Raw genomic sequence first — 20,976 nt, forward strand, 5'->3', positions numbered from 1 at the left:
GACCGGCAATCGTGCACCTTCGAGTTTTCAAATTCAGAAGAGGAGAAATGGGTTGCGCGCGCAACCCAGGAATTTATATCGTCTCCTACCATATTCACACGGGCATAGACGTGACATAGTATTAGACCACGTCTCGTTTCAGATCTGGGATCACTGCCGTATTTATACGCCGGGGCGCGAGAGCCCGAGCGAAGAAGAGAGCGGCTGCCGGCCAGCTGATTGGCTCGGACCTATGACAAGGGAAGACAGCGACACGGTTCGAAACACCGTGCGTCGTGCTGCCTTCTTCCTTGGAAACGCCTTGCGCAATTTTACAAATCGATTTTAAACATACATTTAAAATAAAAAATTTTAGCCTAATATGATTTATAATATTTGAAAAATGAATTTCTTAATTATCAACAGACAATTATCTACGATCATCTACGAAAAATTAAAATAAATTGGCCAATTATTATCACATTACGTATTATGAAATGCCTATCATTACCTAAAATTAAATGATTACAGTATTTTCTAAATATAAAGTTCGCGAATATTTACTTCATTGGCTTCTTCCTTTCGTTTGCCGTTTACAGTCAAATTATTGTCACAGGAATATGAAATGATTTAAACCCCGATTTGAGACGCTTGCCGCTCAGCGAGTGAGATGGAAAACAGAACGAGAAGGAAGAGAGAATCGGGCGTACATGACTTTTCGAGACACGGCTTCCCTTGTCACGGCGTCAGCACGTAGACGGACAAATTAGTACCGCCGCACAGTGGCCGATTTTGGATTCAACTGTTGATAAATTACGTGTAGTGTCAATTTTAATCTGATTTGAACTGCTCTTTTTTTAAATACTTCTGAATAATTGTAGTTTTGAAAAACACTGCGAAAAATAGGTTTCGACTTGTCGGAATGCTGCCTAAACTAAAAAACCCACCGGAAATCGTCATAGCTAGTGACCAAAAAATGCCCGTACTAAGCGCCGGTTATAGATGGCATCAAAATGACAATGAAATTGTAAAATAAGTGAAAAAAGAGTAATAGTATTTTTTGTTTTGCCATGACCGTTTTTTGTCAGAGTTCATTATCTTAGTGTAAACTCGTTATAAACAATTTCATCGTACAAAGGAAAATAAAGGAATCATATCCGGCCACGATTTCATGCTACTCAAGTCTACGAAAACTTTATCAATGTAATTTAGCATTGAAAACACAATAGCTTTAAATTTTATCTGTTACTTTTTTCATTATTCAAACAAAATTAGTACGGGCATTTTTAGGTCACTGGCTATGATGATTTCCGGTGGTTTTCTAGTTGAGACAGCGTTCTGACCAATCGAAACCTATTTTTCACATTGTTTTTCAAAACTGCAAGTATTCACAAGTATTAAAAAAGAGCGGTTTAAATCGGATCAAAATTGACATTACACATAAGTTATAAACACTTGAATCCAAAATCGGCCGCTGTGCGCCGCAGCTTTGCCTGACCTGCCGCGTAAACTTCGCATCATAGCGTTCCTTGCTGTGATGAGTCATTGGTATGGAAAGTATGGAAAGTAAGCTCGTCTAGACACCTTTAAGAAGGAAATAGACGAGAAGGTTTTCCCGTTTGAGTTTACCATAATAAACACGAACGGGCATTTTAGGCCTGAAATTGCTTCTTAAGTAGTTTTCAAGTTTGGGCCTTAGTGGCCTATATTAATAATATTAAAATGAGTGGTGACTTGTGGAAACTACGAAATCTTGTGGCAAATTTTGTTTGGAGACCGTTGACAAATTCAGTGAGATGAAAGTGGAAATAAACAAGGATTTGTTAGCAATTATGCTTCTTTACATCCTACACTCTTGTTTTAAAAATTTTAGGTGCGATCGTGTCTTGTGATGAATTACCGTCGTCGAAAACACTTTGCGTAAAAATAGTTGAAGAAAGTGATGCTAGAAAAAACGAAACTCGTGGAAGGCACATAACGCGATGTTCGCGAATAAGTGCTAAGGTTCAAATAAGGGAAAATTAGCCGGAAATAGCGAAAGAAGTGCTAAAACTGGAAAATTCTAGTTAGTTTCTTTGTCACCGGTGCCGAGAATACGGTCGTAATGGTTAAGAATGTAAAAATAAACGTGAAAAATTTCGACAAGAAGCTAAAAACGCCAAAAACTTGAGTTTGTGTGCCGTGGAATTTGTACTGAGAGCCATGAGACCTTACGGGCAGAAATCAAATAAAAGGAGATCGTCACGTTTGCCACCGATGTTGACGGAAGGATGAAGAACTTGAACTTAAACAACGTGCTATACGTCCCTCACCTTCCTGAAGAGCTGCTTTTAGTCTCGGAAAGGTCAGACAAAGACTGTGAAGTGATTTTCGCCAAACGTCATGCCACCGTCATTGACAATGACGGCAACATACAGTTAACAGCAGATCGTGTCAGTGACTTATTTTACGTACGCAAAATTAGGCAACAAAAGTTCCAGAAAATTTAGGAAGGTAAGAATGCTGTGAGGGGGCATAAAAAATCGAAATGTAGCACCGGCGCTTGGGACACATTAACGTGCAGGATCTTCGGAAAGCCGAAGAGAGAAAAGCAGTGCGCGATTCAGTTCACTGTGATCTATGTGTACTGATCGAAAATTAGAAAGAAAAAAAATTAAGACTCTTGAAACCGGCAACGGAAGGGAATATCTCAATAAAGATTTAAACGAGTTTTCAAAGAAGGATGAAATTCAGTGAAGACTAACCATCGCGTTTGATCCAAAACAAAATGGGATAGCAGCGAGGAAAACTCGAACTCTTCTGGAAATAGCTAATTGCCTTCTTATACAGTCAGTTCGGCCGTCTTAGTTTTGGGCTGAAGCAGTTTTTACTGGTAATTATATTAAAAACAGATGTCCAACGAGCAGCCTCGATGGAAGAACTGCGTACGAAGCTTGGACCAGTAAAGTTCCAGACGTGAGCCACCCAACGGAATTGGGCACCAACGTTTTCATTCTGCACAGAGTTTCTGAAAAGGGGAAGCTCGATGAACGAGGAAAGAAAGAAATTTTTTTGGGTTACGTTGACGAGTCCAAAGAATATAAAGTATGGATTTCCGAAGAAAGAAAAGTTTAAATTACGAAATACGTCATCTTCAGAAAAAGAACTAAAGCTTCTGCAGAAAATACCTACGAGGAACTCACACCGGAAGTCTCTGATCAACGGAAACATAATGTATGTCTTTCTGAGTTTATCGCCGTCATTTTGCAACCAAACGAAAATCATCGGAATGACGTTTCTCTACTTGAAGCTCAAAATGTAGATGATAGGAACGAGGGTGGCGAGAAAGAGGACTTCGAGAACGAATTCAAAGAAGACATTGAGAACGAGATCCAGGGAAACGAAGCAGAAATACTCGGAAAAAGTCTAGGAAGCCTGAGAAAAATCTTGACAGGACAGCCGGGAAGACCACGGCAGGAATATAAATAATAAATATAAATAAATAAAGGCTGGAATTCCTTCGAAAAAGCAATTTCTGGTTCAGATGCTTAGGACTGGCTTCATTTTATACCAAAGAAAACAAAGTCCATGCTGAAAAGTAAGACGTGGAATTAGGTCGAACGTCCTGAACATCGTCAAGTAATCGATAGCCGCATTGTTCTGCGGAACAAGTATAAAGGATTGATAACTAGACAGAAGAAAAGCGAAAATTGTGACACGAGATTTTGCTCAGAGGCCAGGGATTCATTTTAATCAAACTTTTGTCCCGGTAGCTCGTCTGATCTCTATTCATCTCCTAGCAGCTCTCGCATCAGAGTAGGGAATTAAAATCAGTCTCCTAGACGTTACTGAGGCGTACCAGAACGGCACGATAAAAGAAGAAATTTACATGAATAACCCACAATTTCTAACTGAAACCTTTCGAATGATCGTCCGGACAGAAAACAGCAACAGAAAAATTGGGAACTAGGTAAAAGGGATGCCGAAGCTGCTGGAAACCGAAAACAAGGTATGCCATTTAAGCAATTTCCTTTAAGGTCTTTAGCAAGCCGGAAAAAGCTAGTACGAGAAACTGACAATGTACTGAGAGAATTTGGAGCAAACCTTAGCAACGCAGGTCCCTCTGTGTACCAAATGGAACAAGCAAAAGATACGCTTCTTATTGCTATCTACGTGGACGATACCTTGGATTTTTCAAGGTGCAGGGCCAAAATCACTGGAGATGAAAAAAAAGATCTCGATCCAACAAAGAGGATACGTAAAAAACTTACTGCTACGTTCTGGGATGACTGATGCCATCAGTGTTTGAAGCCAATTTAGTACGTGTCAAAGAAGCAACCAACGGTAAACTTTTCATCGATAAAAGCGAAATGCATGGGATTGGCGGAAGCTGTCAAGGAAACCATTTATTTCCGAGGATTTTTATTTCAATTGAGATTTAAAAATCTGGCCAACACCAACGTGTTCAACAACAACAATAGATCGCAAAGACTTTCTGAGAATACGAACTTTTATGCTAAAAGCAAGCATGTTGATATGAGACATCACTCTATAAAAGAAAAGTTGCGGAAAAGGAGTTGCAGCTAAAAAACATCTCGACAAACGAAATGGCTGACGTTGTATTAACTAAATTGTTATCAAGACCAAAACATCAACATTGTGTGAAACAACTCGGACTCAGAAATTTTCGATTATCTTAAAAGGACGATATTATCTCGAGGAGAAGTGTTGAGATTATTTTGAATTAATCGGGTGGTCCTTATTCGCCTATAGTATATAGAGCTAGTCCTCGCTCCCCATCTTCTTGTTCATTCAAATCCTAGCATTCTCTTGTGTATTCTTTTGCCGTGTTAATAAATCTCGTGAACAGTGATTTTAGTGTTTTATTGTAGTATTCAGATCAATCCAACACACTTCTGCTCACAATGATTGTTCAAGATTTTAAGAAAAATTCAAATAGAAAAAAATGTATATGAAGGTGGTTTACGTCTTTTTCAGAAGATTTAAAAATGATACGAAATTTTAAAAAGTTTCGAAACATTAAGAAGATAAATTTATATTTTTAAAGATTATAAAAATAACATAATCTTTATGAGAATTTCAAAAGGTCTGATCGAATTTAAAAAAAAACTCATTAGAAGCCTGGCAATATTTCAACGATTTTTTATTTTCAAAAAGTAATTTTCAAAACCAAATTAAAAACATTTTAAAACTTACATAAGACTCCGAGAGAAGATGTAGAATATTTCAAGAATTTTTTTACATTAAGTGACCTTTGATGATTTCAAAAGAATTTCAAATAAGTTTAAAAGGCATTCTCAAATTTAAGAAGTTCAAAGGAGAAAACAAATATTTTATCAGGAATAATTAATTTAATTTCATGTTAAAATTTATTTTATAATATTTCTAAACATTATTAAAAATAATGACAATTTTCATTGTAAATCATTTTTTAATATTGAAGAATAATTCTGATTTTGAAATGTGTTCATGGCAATATATATTGTGATCATTAAAATTGAAAAAAAAATTTAAATATGGGGAATTTTATCATAATTGCATCAGTTCCAAAAAAAGCTGGAATATTCTAAGGATTTTTTTTTCAATTTCACAAATTAAAAAAAAATCATTTTAAAAAGTATTAATATAGCTTAGATTTTTTCAAGACTTAAAAATAATTTGAAAATTAAAAAGTTTTAAAAATATGTATCGAAAAATGTAAATTTTTAAAGATTTTCAAAACAAATTTAGCGGGTTTTCAAGGATTTCTAAAAGTCCAATCGAATAAGAAAATATTTATAAGATTCCTGGAATTGTTTTATGATTTTTTATTTTCGAAGATAAATTTTATCCAGAAAATTAAAAAAAAAGCAAAAGCATGTCGAAAAACTAAAAAAAAATAATGTGGAAGATTTCAAGAATTTTTTTTTATATTGAATGATTTTTCAAGATTTAAAAAAAAGTTTCAATGGTTTAGAAATATGGTTAAATAGTGTAGATATTTTTTAAATATTAAAAATTGACACGGTTTCAAATAATTTATCGAAAATATTTTTCCAGATTTAAAAAAAAAAAATAGAAGCTTTTTAAGAATTTTTAAATCTGATGATTTCTGATTTTGAGAAATTAGTTTTTAAAAGAAAATACAAAAAATATAAATACATGTCCAAGAACGTCGAGATAAATGTGAAAAATTAAAAAACAGTTTAGATTAAATTCTATGGGATCACTATGGATTTTTATAGAGTTTTTAATGTTTCAAGTAATTTCAAAGATTTTCAGTTTTTATAGACTTGTCAAAAATTTTAAGGAATTTTAAAATAAGGCCCAAAATTACGAGTCCGAAATTTCAAAAGTATTTTAACGGATTTTTAGAGATTTTTGGGACTTTCCATACATTTCAAGAGATTACAAAGGATTTTTATTTCGTTTTAAAGATTTCAAGCTGTTTCAACGATGTTTACAGTTTCTAAATGATTTCTTTCAAAGGATTTTAAGAAATATAAGGAAATTTTTATATTTAAAATAAAATCCTAAACCTTGAACGGTTTTTAAATAATTTGCTTGAATTTTGATGACTCTCAAGGGATTTTATTAGATTTGTAAAGATTCCCACGGATTTTCCAAAATTGACAAAAAATCATAGGATTAAAAGGATTTCTTAAGATTTTGAAATATTTGACAAAATTGAAAATATTTAAAGTAATTGTTCTAGGTTTCAAATAAATTTTTAAGATTTGAAGGGATTCAGAAGAATTCAAAGGATCTTAAGCGATTTCAATGTATTTTAAAACATATACATAAAATTAACTTCTATACTTTTAAGAGAATTCCCGTTCTTTTAATATCTTTTAAATGATTTCATTGAATTTTACGTGCGTAAGACTTTTTAGGGGTTTTAAAAGATTTTAAAATAAGTTATTAGATTTTAGAAGATTTTATGATATACTAAAGAATTTTCGACAATTTTGAAGGTCTTCTGATACCTATTAAATGATTTGATTGAATTTCATGTGTTTTTTTAAGACTTTAAGGGAATTTTGAAGATTTAAAAATAAATTACTCAATTTCAATAGATATTGTAATATAGTCAAGGATTTTTGCAAACTTTTTATGCCATCCAGGGATATCAATTAGATTTTTAAGATTTGAAGGAATTTAAAGAAATTCAGAAGATCGGAAAGGATTTTAAGAGCTTTAAATACATTTTAATAGATATAAAGAAATTTCCATATTTTAAAGAGAATTCTATGACTTTCGATATTTTTAAAATGATTTCATTAAATTTTCATGTATTTTGAGGACTTTTAGGACTTTTAGGGATTACGAAAGTTTTTCAAAGAAGTTTCTAAATTTCAGTACATATTTTAATATACTGGAGGATTTTTGCTAATTTTGAGAGACATTAAGGGATCTCAATTAGATTTTGAAGATTTTTTTAATGATTTGAAGGAATTCAGAAGATTTTAAAGAATTTTAAGAGATATACACAAATAATTCTCATATTTTTTAAGAGAATTCCTGCTTTTCTGATGCCTCTTAAATGATTACATTGAATTTCATTTTTTTAAAGACTTTTAAGAGATTTTGAAGATATTTTATAGATATTATGATCGAAGGAATTTGAAGGGATTTAGAAGATTTCAAGAGATTTAAATATATTTAAAAAGTTATGAAGGAATTTCCATATTTTTAAGATAATTCCTGTACTTTTGATGGATTTTATATTATTTCATTATATTTTCATTTTTTCAAAAAGACTTTTAAAGAATTTCGAAATATTTAAAAGTAAGTTGTTATTAAATTTCAATAGATATCACGTGATTTTAAAGGATCAATGAGATTTTAAAGATCTGAAAGATTTGAAGGGATTCGGAAGATTTTAGGGGAATAAAATTTCAAAGGTTTCAAAAAGTTTTGTAAAATTTTTATATGTTTTTCTAAATATTATAGATATTGATATAAAGCACTTTCCAAGGATTCTAAATAATTTCCATCAAGTTTTATTGCATCTTAAAAAATTCAAAAGATTTTATGGATTTTCAGAGTTTTTAAAATCTTTTAAGAGATTTTGAGAGGTTGCAAAATAATTTATTAGATTTTAGTAGCCATCTTGTAATACTGAATCAATTCAACAAATTTTGAAGGATGCAAAGGGATTTAAATGAGATTTGGAGAATTCAAAGGAAATTACGGGAATCAAAAACAATTTCAGATTATTTTAACAGATATTTACAAATTTTACCACATATTGAGAAATTGCCATGATTCCACGTATTTGCCAGAACTTCGGAAAGTTTTTAAAAAAGTATTTTTATTGAAATTTATTCTTCGTTAGGAATTTAAAAACATTCGGCATGATTTCTACGTATTTCAAAGAATAGATTGAAAAGAATTTGAGGAATTTATAAAATTGAGAAAGGAATTCACGGGATTCTGGAGAACTGAAAATGTTTCAATGGTTTCTACAATTCTTCAATAATTTTGTACAACAAATTGTATTATTTTTACATTTTTATTGTTAGAGAATATTTGATACTACATAATTCCAGTACATATAATGACAAATAATTATGTAATTTTTAGGTTAGTTTAAACAGTAATTTCAACAGCCAAACCAGATGTTGATTATCATGTTAGAAAAAATTAAAAAGAGCAAGCTTGTTAAACTTTAGCCAATAAACATTTATTTAATTAAAGGAAATTTATTCTTGATTAAAAATCGAACTTGACAACATCAATTACCTAAGTTCTAAACACATATCTATCACTTATTTTAGCCAATAACAAGGTGTTTTTGCTAAGTTTACACTTTATTTCCTAAATTTAATATTACTTTAATCAATATACAGTAAAGACCCGTTTATTGCAGGGCTTCTGGAATGAATGGGACCCGTTTATCGCAGAATAAGGACAAATTTCACTGGCTCCCACCACTTCATTGTCAAGCAACTTATTATTTTTCAGCAGAATTCAAATTCAAATAATTTAGCGGCTGAACACTATTATAAACAATAATTAATACATTAAATTTTGTTAGTAATCACGAAACAAATCTCTGACAGATAATTTTATCGCTAAAATATGTGGTGTGTTGTCTGCTAAAACAAAAAAACAATCTACTTGCCGTGTCGCATTTGCAATAGTCAAATTATCGTTAAATACTTATGATTAATAAAAAGTACTTTTGCATATCGGTTATATCAAACATTTTTCTTTTGTCAAGCATCATCATTTTATTTTTCTTATTGAAAATTTTCCTGAAAAATAATAAAGTGCACATTTCCGCATTTAAAACTTCCCGCCAACTTCACATTGGCTACTAAAATAATTGCCGCCCCCAGCGTACTGCGCATGCTAGAGATATCCGCGTTCTGACACCACTGTTTCAGTTTAAAATCAATTCAGTCCCGCCTTTTCAGCTATTGGTTTACCGAGAGATGTGAAAGTAAGGATAGGGGGTAAGGTATCACGCGATAAACGGGTCCTGAATCTGGAAATAGACGAGTCCTGCGATAAACGGGTCCTGCAATAAACGGATCTTTACTGTATTTATACGTTTGGTTTAGATAAAGTTTTTATTGTGGTTAAATGATTGAAACTTTCGTCTATGTGTAGCTAAATATTATACTTCATCAAGAGAGAGTGGTCTCATAGGTGAGTCGTGTTCAAACTTATTGATTACCCACAAGCCACCATCATGAAAAAATCTTCTCAGAGCTCCATTTAAATAAAATCCAGATTTCACCTTTTTTGTTTCGTTGCACAGGATATTTTTCGTCTTTTGGTAACAAAACAAGCTGCGATTCAGTATGTTGGCTACCCCCTCCCTGTATGATGGTTGATTCGACGTATTTAAATGGACATTTCGCAGGAAACTGGTACATATCCTCTTTAAATTTTTTCACTAGGGATGGAGGAACCTCGGGCTTATTTCTGTTTACAGCGATTTCCACATAATAAGGTGATCTAGGTTTGGTGTACATTGAACCTTGCGAGCTCAATTCTGTAACAGGAAATAAAAATGGATCCATTTCACGATTGGAAATTTATTTTATTTAGAGCGATTAAAGAGAAGTATGCAATTTTCTAAACCAGATGGTTACCCTAGATAGATAAATAATACTGGATAACTTCTAGGTAGCAAAAGTTCTGGATCAAGATTTCTGTATTACCGGCATCAAGCAACTGCTGTGGTTCGTGTTCGTGCTTAACTTCTAGAACATTCTCGGAGGATCCTGACATCACATAATTATCTATGGTGAATTATCCATGGCACCCTGAAGCTGTTTACGCTAATTGAACTCTAGAAAATGCGCGATAATATTTTGTCACTTCATCAGAACTCTCGGAGAACGTTCCAGAAACTTCTCGGTAAGGCAAGAATTTCGATCCAGAGAATTAAAAAAAAACTTTTAATTCGAAAACAAAGGAAAATTTGTTTCAAAAACGTTACTTTTTACCATGAAGGATAAATTCGCAAGCTAAAAGGACGGATTTTCAACAAAAAAGTTTATAGGTAAGGAGAGTTCTGGATTAATATTCCTGCTTTATCGGCAACAAGAAGATTCTATAGATCCAGTGGTTTCGTGTCCGTGCTTAACTTCAAGAACTTTATCGGAGGATCCTGTTAATTCAACAGAATTATATTGAGCTTTTGTTAGATCCAAATTAACGGAAACAGATTAAAGGTTGGTTATCATTTTTATTTAAATAACCATGAAGCTTTTTGTACCTGTGATGCTCTCAAAAATAGGCGATAGTATTCTGCGGCTTCATCAGGACTCTCTGAAGACATTTTAGAAACTTGGCAAGCACAGAAACCATTACAGCCATGAAATCTTCTTGGCGTCGGTAAGGTAGAAATATTGATACAGAACTTTATTTAACAAAAAGAATTAAATTTTGAATATAATATTAAAATTTTCGAACAAGTATAACGGCTTTGACGGCATCGAGAGGATTCTATAACTGCAGTGGTCTGTTTCCTCTCTTAACTTATAGAACCTCCTTAGGACTTTCTGAGAACGTTCTGGAAGTTTGGCACAGACAGAAATCACTTCATCTATCAAATGTTCTTGATGTTGGTAAGGCAGGAATCTTGAAGAACTTTTCTTAACAAAGTAATTAAATATTGAATAAAAAAGTTATGTTTTTGAACAATTATATTTTAGTTCTCAAACAAGAAAGGATGAAAACTTAAAAAAAGATGAACTATTTCGTATTTGAAAAAAAAAACAAGATTAAAATTCAAATTCAAGACGAAGGACAAATAAATTTTCAAAAGAAAAAAATTACTTTTTTACCAATTAGGGTGAATAATGAGTCCAAAAAGATCAATCTTCAATTAATGAGTTACATTTATACCACAGATATGACTGAACAAACTAATTGAATTTTGAACATACAAATATGAATTTTCAAGAAAAATGTAATTTTTATTTGAGAGAGAGAGGAATTTTCATACAAATAAGACGAATTTCGAACAAAATAGATTAATTTTCCTCAAAACAGTAGACTTTCACGTCCACTATAAATTTTCAATAAAAAAGTTAATTTTCCATCCATTAGTTAAATTTTCCAATAAATAATTTAATTCGAATCATATAGTTGAATCTTGTAACGAATAAGAAATAATTTTTAGCAAAATAGTTGAATCCAGAGTCAGAAGCCTTAATTTTCAAAATAAAAAAATTTTCTGCAAAAAAGTTGTTAAAAAATAATATAATCCACTGCCAAAATGATGATTGAAAAAAGGATTGATTTTCAAACAAAGTTGTTTAATTTCTAAAAAATTGGATTAATTTTCCACAAAGTGAAAATTTTTAACGAAAACAAAATTTCAACCCAAAAAAATGAATGCTTAAAAAAAAATTATAACTCAATACATTAAATAAAAACTATTTTAGTTTAACATAAAAAGTATTTGAACTCAACCGAGCAAGACAAATTTTCAGCAAACTAGTCAAATCCTATGCAAAATGTGAATTTCTAAATTAAAATTAAAAACATTTAAATGCAATTCAATATATGAATTCTGAACAAAATAGTTCAATTTTTCAAAGAAGCGTTTGAGTTTAGGTAAAAAATATATACTTGATTGAGTTCTTACCTAAAAAGACAAATTTTTAACAGAGTACATAAATTTTTAAAAACAACAACAAAATTCTATTCAAATAGTTGAACTGTCAACTTAAAAAGCTTAATTTTAAACTAGAAATGTAATGCTTAAGTTTTCAGTCTGAAAATTTTTAATTTCCTTGAAACATGAGAAAAGAGATTTTTTAAAAAGAATAGAAATTTTCTCATCTTTCAAAAATGTTTTAATTCAAATTCAAGGAAAATTTGAAGTAATAAAAAAATTAGAAAATTTTTTTTATTCATTTATAATTGAAACATTTTTTCAGTGCACTGTTAAGAAATCAAAATTATTTGTTGTCTTAAATATTAATAATTAAATGAAAAAGTTTTTTTTTTTGGTATGAGATAATGTTTTCATTTGAAGTTTATTGGCATATACTCATGTTTTCCAGATTCATTATTTTAGATGCCAATTCGGGTCCGTATCATGTCACATGCGGCAAGTCAAACCTGCGGCATGTCACATTTAAGGCATGTCATGTCACATCTGCCGTATATCTCTTCTACGACATGTCACATCTGCGGCATGTCTGAGCTGCGGCTTGTCGCAACTGCGGAATGTCTATTCTGCGTTATGTCAGAACTGCAGCATGTCACGTCTGCAGCATGTCACATCTGCGGCATGTCACACATACGGCATGCCTCATCTGCGACATGTCACAACTGCGGCACCTCTCACCAGTAAATATTCTCCCAGTGGCATCTCTCCCTTCCGAAAAATGTTTAATGAGCCCTGTACTATTTGACTTCCCGGTGGCATCTCTCCCTCGGAAAAAATGTTCAGGTTCAAATTAGACTATTAGAGCTGCGGGAAGCTTCCCGGGACTAAGTGTCACATTTGCGGCATCTCCTACCAGCGAAAAGTCTCCCATGTGGCATCTCTCATCCGTGGAAAAATGTTCAAGTCCACGTCAAAGTGGCAAAAATATGGCAAGTCTCTCACGACTGATTGTCACACCTGCGGCATCTTTCGCCCGCGACAAGACTACCCAGCGGCAACTCCCATTCGGGGAAAATTTTTCAATACACATCAAACTGACAAAAGTGCGGCAAGTGTCCCAGGATTAATTGTCACATTCGCGGCATCTCTCATGAGCGGCAATTCTCCATAGCGGCATCTCTCCCCTAAGAAATTATTCAAAGCACTTTCAAAGATGACGTAACTGCGGCAAGCCTCCCCAGCGGCATCTCTCTCCTGAAAAAACATGTTAAGTACTTCCAAAGGTGGAACAACAGCAGCAAGTCTCCCAAGCGGCATCTCTCCCCCAAGAAAATTTTGTGAAAACTTCTAAAAATGGCAAAACTGCGGCAAGTCTCCACAGCGGCATCTCTCCTCCAAGAAATTATTCAAAGCACTTCCAAAGATGACGTAACTGCGGCAAGCCTCCACAGCGGCATCTCTCTCCCGAAAAAACTTGTTAAGTACTTCCAAAGGTGGAACAACTGCAGCAAGTCTCCCAAGCGGCATCTCTCCCCCAAGAAAATTTTGTAAAAACTTCTAAGAATGGCAAAACTGCGGCAAGTCTCCCCAGCGGCATCTCACCCCCAAGACAATTTTTTAAGAAATTATAAAATTGGCAAAAGTACGAAAAGTCTCCCCAGCGGCATCTCTCCCCCAACAAATTTTCGAAGTAATTTCAAAGATGGCAAAAATGTGGAAAGTCTCCTCAGCGGTATCTCTTCCCCAAGAAAATTTTGTAAGGACTTCTAAAAATAGCAAAAGTGCGACAAGACTCCCTAGCGGCATTTCTCCAGCAGCAAATTTTCTAATTAATTTAAAAGATGTCAAGACTGCGAAAATTCTCCCCAGTGGCATCTCTAGACCAAGAAAATTTTGTAAGGACTTCTAAAAATTGCAAAAGTGCGACAAGTCTCCTCATCAGCATCTCTCCGCAACAAATTTTCTAAATATTTTTGAAGATGTCAAAACTTCGGAAAGCCTCCCAAACAGCATCTCTCCTCCAAGAAAATGTTGTGAGGACTTTGTTGGAGGCGAGATGCCGCTGGAGGGACTTGCCGCTTTTTTGACCTTTTTAGAAGTCTTTACAAAATTTTCTTGGAAGAGAGATGCCGCTGGGGAGACTTGCTGTAGTTTTGTCATCTTTAAAAGTTCTTCGAAAATTTGTTGGGGAAGAGATGCCGCTGTGGAGACTCGCCGCACTTTTGCCATTTGTAGAAGTCCTTATAAAATTTTCTGTGGAGAGAGATGCCGCTCGGGAGACCTGCCGCAATTTTGCCATTTTTTTGAAATCCTTACAAAATTTTCTTGGCCGAAAAGATGCCGATGGGGAGACTTGCTGCATTTTTTTCATTTTTGAAAGTACTGAGAAAATTTTCTTGGGGGGTAGATGCCGCTGAAGAGACTTGCTGCAGTTTTGAAGTCTTTGAAAGTTCTTAAAAAAAATTTTCTTGGGAGAGAGTTGCCGCTAGGGAGACATACTGTAGTTTTGCCATATTTAGAAGTTCTTACAAAATTTTCTTGGGGGAGAGATGACTCTGAGGAGACTTGCTGCAGTTGCTCTACCTTTGGAAGAACTTAACAAGTTTTTTTCGGGAGAGAGATGCCGCTGGGAAGGCTTACCGCAGTTACGTCATCTTGGGAAGTGATTTAAATTATTTCTTAGGGGAGAGATGCCGCTGGGGAGACTTGTCGCTGATGAGAGATGCCGCGAATGTGACAACTAAACCTGGGAGACTCGCCGCACTTTTGCCAGTTTGGTGTGCATTGCAAAATTTTTCCCGTGCGTGAGATGCCGCTGGAGAGTCTCGCCGCTGGCGAGAGATGCCGCAGGTGTGACAATCAGTCTTTAGAGACTTACCATACTTTTTCCACTTTGATGTGAACTTGAACATTTTTTCACGGATGAGAGATGCCACGGGGCAGATTTTTCGCTGGTAGGAGATACCGCAAAAGTGACAATTAGTCCTGGGAGGCGTGACGCAGTTTTAATATTAAAATATGAACCCGAAAAATTTTTCCGGGAGAGAGATACCACTGGGAAGAAAATTAGACCAGGGAGACTTGCCTTAGTTCAGTCATTTTTAATTGCACATTAAAAATTTTTTGGGAGAGAGAGATGCCACAGGGAGAATATTTGCTAGTGAGAGACGCCGCAAAAATGTCAACTTGACAGTGAGAAATGCCGCTGCAGGAGAGAAGCAGCTGGGTAGAGATTCCGCAGTTGTGACATGCCGCAGTTGTGACATAACGCAGATGAGACATTCCGCAGATGTGACATGCCACGGATGTGACATGCCACAGGTGTGACTTGCCTCAGAGACGCTTGCCTCATGACATAATATGGAAACCAATGTAACTTTTCTATTTTTGTTTGCAAATGGATACTTTTAACTGAATGTTTTATCTTTTTCGGTTTCAATTTCATGCATTTTCTTAAAAATAAAACTCTTGTGATCAAAAATGCTCTGTTGACAAATTAAGATTTACGTTTGAAAATTAACTTATTAGATCTAAATTATATTCGTCTGCTTGTAGATTTAACAATTTGGTGAGAGATTAAACTCTTCGGTTGAAAAATAACTTTTCTATAGAAAATTTAAATATTTTTATAAAAATTTAACTTTTCGCACAAGATAAATGCATTTGTTATCAAATCGTATTTTTTGGTTACAAATTCAACCTTTTCGTAGATAATTCTTCCATTTGAATTTAAAATTTAACACTCTTGTTGAGAATTAATGTATCTTATTCAAAAAAAAATTTTTTTTTAGAAAATTAACATTTTCGCTGGAAAAATCATCTTTGTCGTGTACAATCTATTTTATTAAAAATTTATATTTTTATTGCAAAAATTATACTAATTGGTAGAAGGCTATTCTAGTTTATCAAAAATTCAAAATTTTTAAGATTTATCTGCTTGGTTGCAAATTAAACTATTCCATTTTTAGAAAATTATTCTCCAGGGTTAAAAAATAGTCTTTTGTTTTGAACTCGTTTTTAATCAATGTTTTTCATGACTCATCGTTTTAGTTGACGATTCATCGTTATAGTTAAAAATGTAAATATTTTGTAGAAAATTATTTTGTTATTTTTGTAGAGAAAGTAATTTTTTTAATTAAACATTTAGTTTTTCAATTTTTGGTCAAAAATTGATATCTTCATTGAAAATTGATGCTTTCTAGTTAAAGATTCAGGCATTTTTTTAAATATTAAGTTTTTTGGATCTCAAATTAATCTTCTTGATTGACAATTCCTTTTTGGTAGAAAATTAAACTATTCTGTTAAAAAAATTGACTATTTTGATTGTAACTATTTTTAAAATTTTTCAGAATTTTGAAACAATTTGATCAAAAATTTAAAAAAGATACTTAAGAAGTTAGAATTTTATGTCGAATTTTCCATAAATTTTATAAAAAATTTATATAATTTAAAAAGTTATTTAGGTTATATACATTCTTTTAATGCACTCAAAAATGATTTAAAATTTACAAAATTCTAAAAATATTTTACAAAAAATGTAAATTTTGTAAGATTTACAAAAAAAATGAAGAAGTTTTTTAGGAATCAGAAAAGTTCTTATCGAATAAAAAATAAATTTTTCCAGATTTAAAATTTGAAAAGAATTGAAACAATTTATCAAACATATTTTTGAAAAATCAATAAAAATTACAAGCTTTTTAAGAATTTCAACAGGTATTATTGAATCGAAACGTTTTCTAATGTTTTCTGTAAAATTTTAACATAACTTTTGATTCTAAGGATTTTTTGAAAAAGAAAATTGAAGAAAAATATAAAAGCATTTCCAAGAAATTCGGAAACATGTGAAAGATTTTTAAATTTTATTCTGATGATTGTTTCAGTTTTTAAGATTTCAAGTTATTTTTTAATATATTTAGATGGCTTAGATGTCTGTAAAAAATTAAAAAATTATTTAAAATTTCAAAAAGTTTTCGACAATTTAACAAACAAATATATATTTTGAAAAATTATGAAGGGAATATTCACCTATTAAGAATTTTAAAAGGCCTGACTGAATAAAAAAAGTTCGTAAGACTCTTTGCAATTTTTTGTTATGATTTTCAAATTTCCGGAATTAATTTTTAAAACAATATTGAAAAAAATGCAAACATTTTTTAAAAATATGATATAAATTCCGGATGATTTTAAGAATGTTTTGTCAGATCAAATTATTTTTAATAATATACAAAAATTCAAGTAAGTTTAAAAAATATTTTGGAATTCTAGAAGTTTCGAAATGACTAAAATATTTGAAAATTCTAAAAGTTTTACGAAATTTTATCAAATGTTTATACACTTTTAAAAAGGTTTTACTCAAGAATGTATTTCTTGTTCTAAGACTTCAGAATCTAATTTTTTGTCAAATTTAATTTTTAACAAACACCTCAAAATAAATAGTTATTGGAAAATTGAATTTTGCACTGAAAATTGTTATTATATTTTTTGAAATAAAATATCAGGCGAAACGTTTTAATTTTTTTAGCATTAAAAATATTATTTTCAACTTAAATAAGGTCAGGTAAATAATTCTTGTGAAAACTTTCTCAATATTGCCTTCACATTGTTTCGACAAGACTGACAATTTGACAATAACAATTTTTTGTTGTGTGATAAAAAATTGAGGTCCTATAATTTCAAATCAAGAACATTTAATGTAGCTTTTAATTTTTAATTACATAGATGTATTAACCTTAATCGCCTAATTAAATATTCTATAAATTCAATCTTCTTAATTATTACAATTTGGAACGCTTTTGATAACGAATTATTAAATTTCAATTTATTTTATGTTAAATGATCTTTTTCTGTAAATTCAAATCTTAAATTGCTCATTTTTTTAAATTTTTAACATTTCTCTTTGTTTCGAAATTTTAATCTGAAATCACTCAATTTTGAGAGTCATCAATTTAGTAAAAAATCGTGTATTTAGTGAGCGCTGAAAACGAAAATTAAATAAATTTCGACTACTTTTTGCCAATAAAATTATCTAGATATCAAAACTATTTAATTCCAAGATCTTCTGTTTAAAAAAATGTCTGAATTTGAAACAGTTTTAATTTTAAATTAATTGACTTAAATGCTTTTCTTTAGTAGTGATAGAAGTTTAATTCCTTTTCACCAATTCGAAATATTAAAAAAATAATTTCAAACTTCAGAAGATTTTAAAAATTAAAAAAATAACTTATATTTTTGCAGATTTCCAAGAAAAATTAAGAAGGTGCTTAAAAAGGTTGAATTATTCAAAAATAATAAACAAATGAAGAAAGAAATTTCAATTTTGCAATATACAATTTTTGTTTCAATTTTTGTAAGTTTAAAAGGTATTCCAAAAATTTTAAAATTCGAAAAAAAAATTTTGAATTGCAAATATTTTGAAAATATTAAGAAAAACAGTGGATTACTAAAATTTCGAACAACAAATTAAGTCGCTTTATTTAAATGTTGAAAGTTTTTAAGAAATTAAATAAAATTTCTTAACTTTCTTTGCGAGGATTTCAGTAATTACTTATATCGAAAAGTTAATGTTGAGAGAACACGTAGAAAGATTTTAAAAATTTTCTACAATTGTGAAAAAAGTAAGATTTTAAGACAATTTTTTTATTATTTGAAAAGATTTTTAACAATTTAAAACAGAGTGTATGTTTCTAAACATTTTGAAAAATGTACGGATTTTTAAAAGTTCTGATACAATAAAAAAAATCTCTTAAAATTCTTGGAAGAATTAAAAATGATTTTTTATGTTATTTTTCTATGTAGTTCTGGAAGATTTTAAGACAATTTTGTTAATATGTGAAGATATTTCAAAACTCCAGTACTATACAAAAATGATCTCTTAAATTTGGCAGGAAAAAGCATATATAAATAACTTTGCAAACAAACTGATAATACTTATTTTTTTGTTCTCATATCTCAGAATCTAATTTTAGAACAAATTTAAGCGTTTACAAATTCTCAACAAATAAACAGTTATTGGAAATTTTGTTATCTGAATTTATTATTTTTGTTTAAATTATTTTCAAAGTGGTTTTACAATTTAAATTGTTTAAGTTTTGAGTAATTATCAATTTACAGCACAAAAAATGGTAAAAAATTAAAAATTAAAAAAATTAAATTCGCAAAGAATTTTTTATCGGACGCTCAGTTTTTGTTTCATTTATAAAAAAACAACATTAAAAATGTAAAAATCAAATTTTTGGACAAACCACACAAGATGTGAAAAGAATTATTTAAAAAAGTTGTTCATCCAAAAAAGAGCTACAAGTTCGTTATTAATTTTTTTTATAGAATGCGTAGTTTTTGTCGTAATCATGAAAAATACAATTGAAAATGAAAAAAATAAATTTTTGGAAAAACGACGCAAGGTACGAAAAAAGTTAAAATACACAAGTTGCCTAACCAAAAAGGATAAAAAAATTGTTATTTACAATATTTAGAAACAAGTAATGTTCTTTGCAATATTAAAAAATAAGATTAAAAAATTGTATTTATTATTTTTAAAAAAGACACAGGAGATAAAAGAATAAAGACGAAAATTGTTCAACCAAAAAGATTTACAAATTTGTTATTAGCTTTTGTCACAGAATCCAATAAATATAAAACAAAGATCTCTTTCGAAAAATAATACGATCAGTTAAAATCGAAAAAAATGGCACTTAAAAAATAGACAAAATTTATAGAAAAAAGACACAAGATGCAATGAAATTGAAAGGTTAATAACAAAATTGTTTTTTCATAGGATGCGCACTTTTTAAACAATAAAAACAAGATAATGAGAATAAATTTGATTCATTAGTGTTGAACATTTCACAGAAAATTTCACATTGTGGACAAAATCCAGTGCGAAGCACGAGATTCGTGATAAAAATGTGATCGTTAAAGCCCATGGAGCTTTAACCAAAAAGAATTCACAATAACTAGATCACAGTTTTCGTTGAATCGAACTTTCATTTTAATCGGTCTATGCACGAAATAAAGAGATTATTGAGCGCGAAGCGCGGAAACGAACAGGCGCGCACCGTGGCACGCCAAAAGTTGCGACCAGCGCGCGCAAATTTTTTTAATTAAAAAATTTAAAATTACTCCATTTTAACCGTTTTCGATAAATTATTCTATTTAGAGATTTTAATCTGAAACAAATTCAATTTGGAGCATCCTAGATTAAAAATAAAATAGGACACGACCTTAAATACTTCTTTATTAAGAAATGTCTTTGAAAAAATTTCAATTTTGAGAACTTCTGATCAAAAAACTTTATAAGTTTCTAGATTTTCTGATTTGGAATGCGTTTTTAGTTCAAAGCGATTTTGTATATCTTCTGCTTCTCTCTCCACTTTGTCACGCCTGAGTGAACATCGCCGGGCACTATCTCCGGCGGCGCTATCTGCAAGGGCACTATATCCGGTGTTCACTGATATTTTTTCCAAATTAATTTAAATTTTAATAATTAAAAAAAATGTAATTACAATTTCTAGTTCTAGAATTCCAGAACCTTTAAATTTTGAATATTTAATTTAACTTTAAATTCTAAATGGTCGATATTAATTCACTTATACTTGAGATTAATTTAAATAGTCGAATTTTAAAAATTCTAATCTCACATTACTCAATTTTAACCCTTTTAAAAAATGTTCCTGTTTTAAGATTTTAATCCGAAAAAAAGCATCGATCCCCGCGGCGTAGCGTCAATTCTCGGGAGGATTAACTCCAGGGCACTATCTCCAGGGTCACTATCTCCAGGGGCACTATAACTCCAGTGTTCACTGTATTTTTTTAAATTTCAAGTTTTCTAGTTTTTAAATAATTATTACTTCTTCTTTAAAAATGAAAAAATGTAATATTTAAAAATTGGCACAAAAGTGGACTTTTAAACTGTTTATAAGTTTAATAATACGAAACTA

This window comes from Belonocnema kinseyi, chromosome 7 (assembly GCF_010883055.1).
Source record: "Belonocnema kinseyi isolate 2016_QV_RU_SX_M_011 chromosome 7, B_treatae_v1, whole genome shotgun sequence".
In the NCBI taxonomy this organism is placed as follows: domain Eukaryota; kingdom Metazoa; phylum Arthropoda; class Insecta; order Hymenoptera; family Cynipidae; genus Belonocnema; species Belonocnema kinseyi.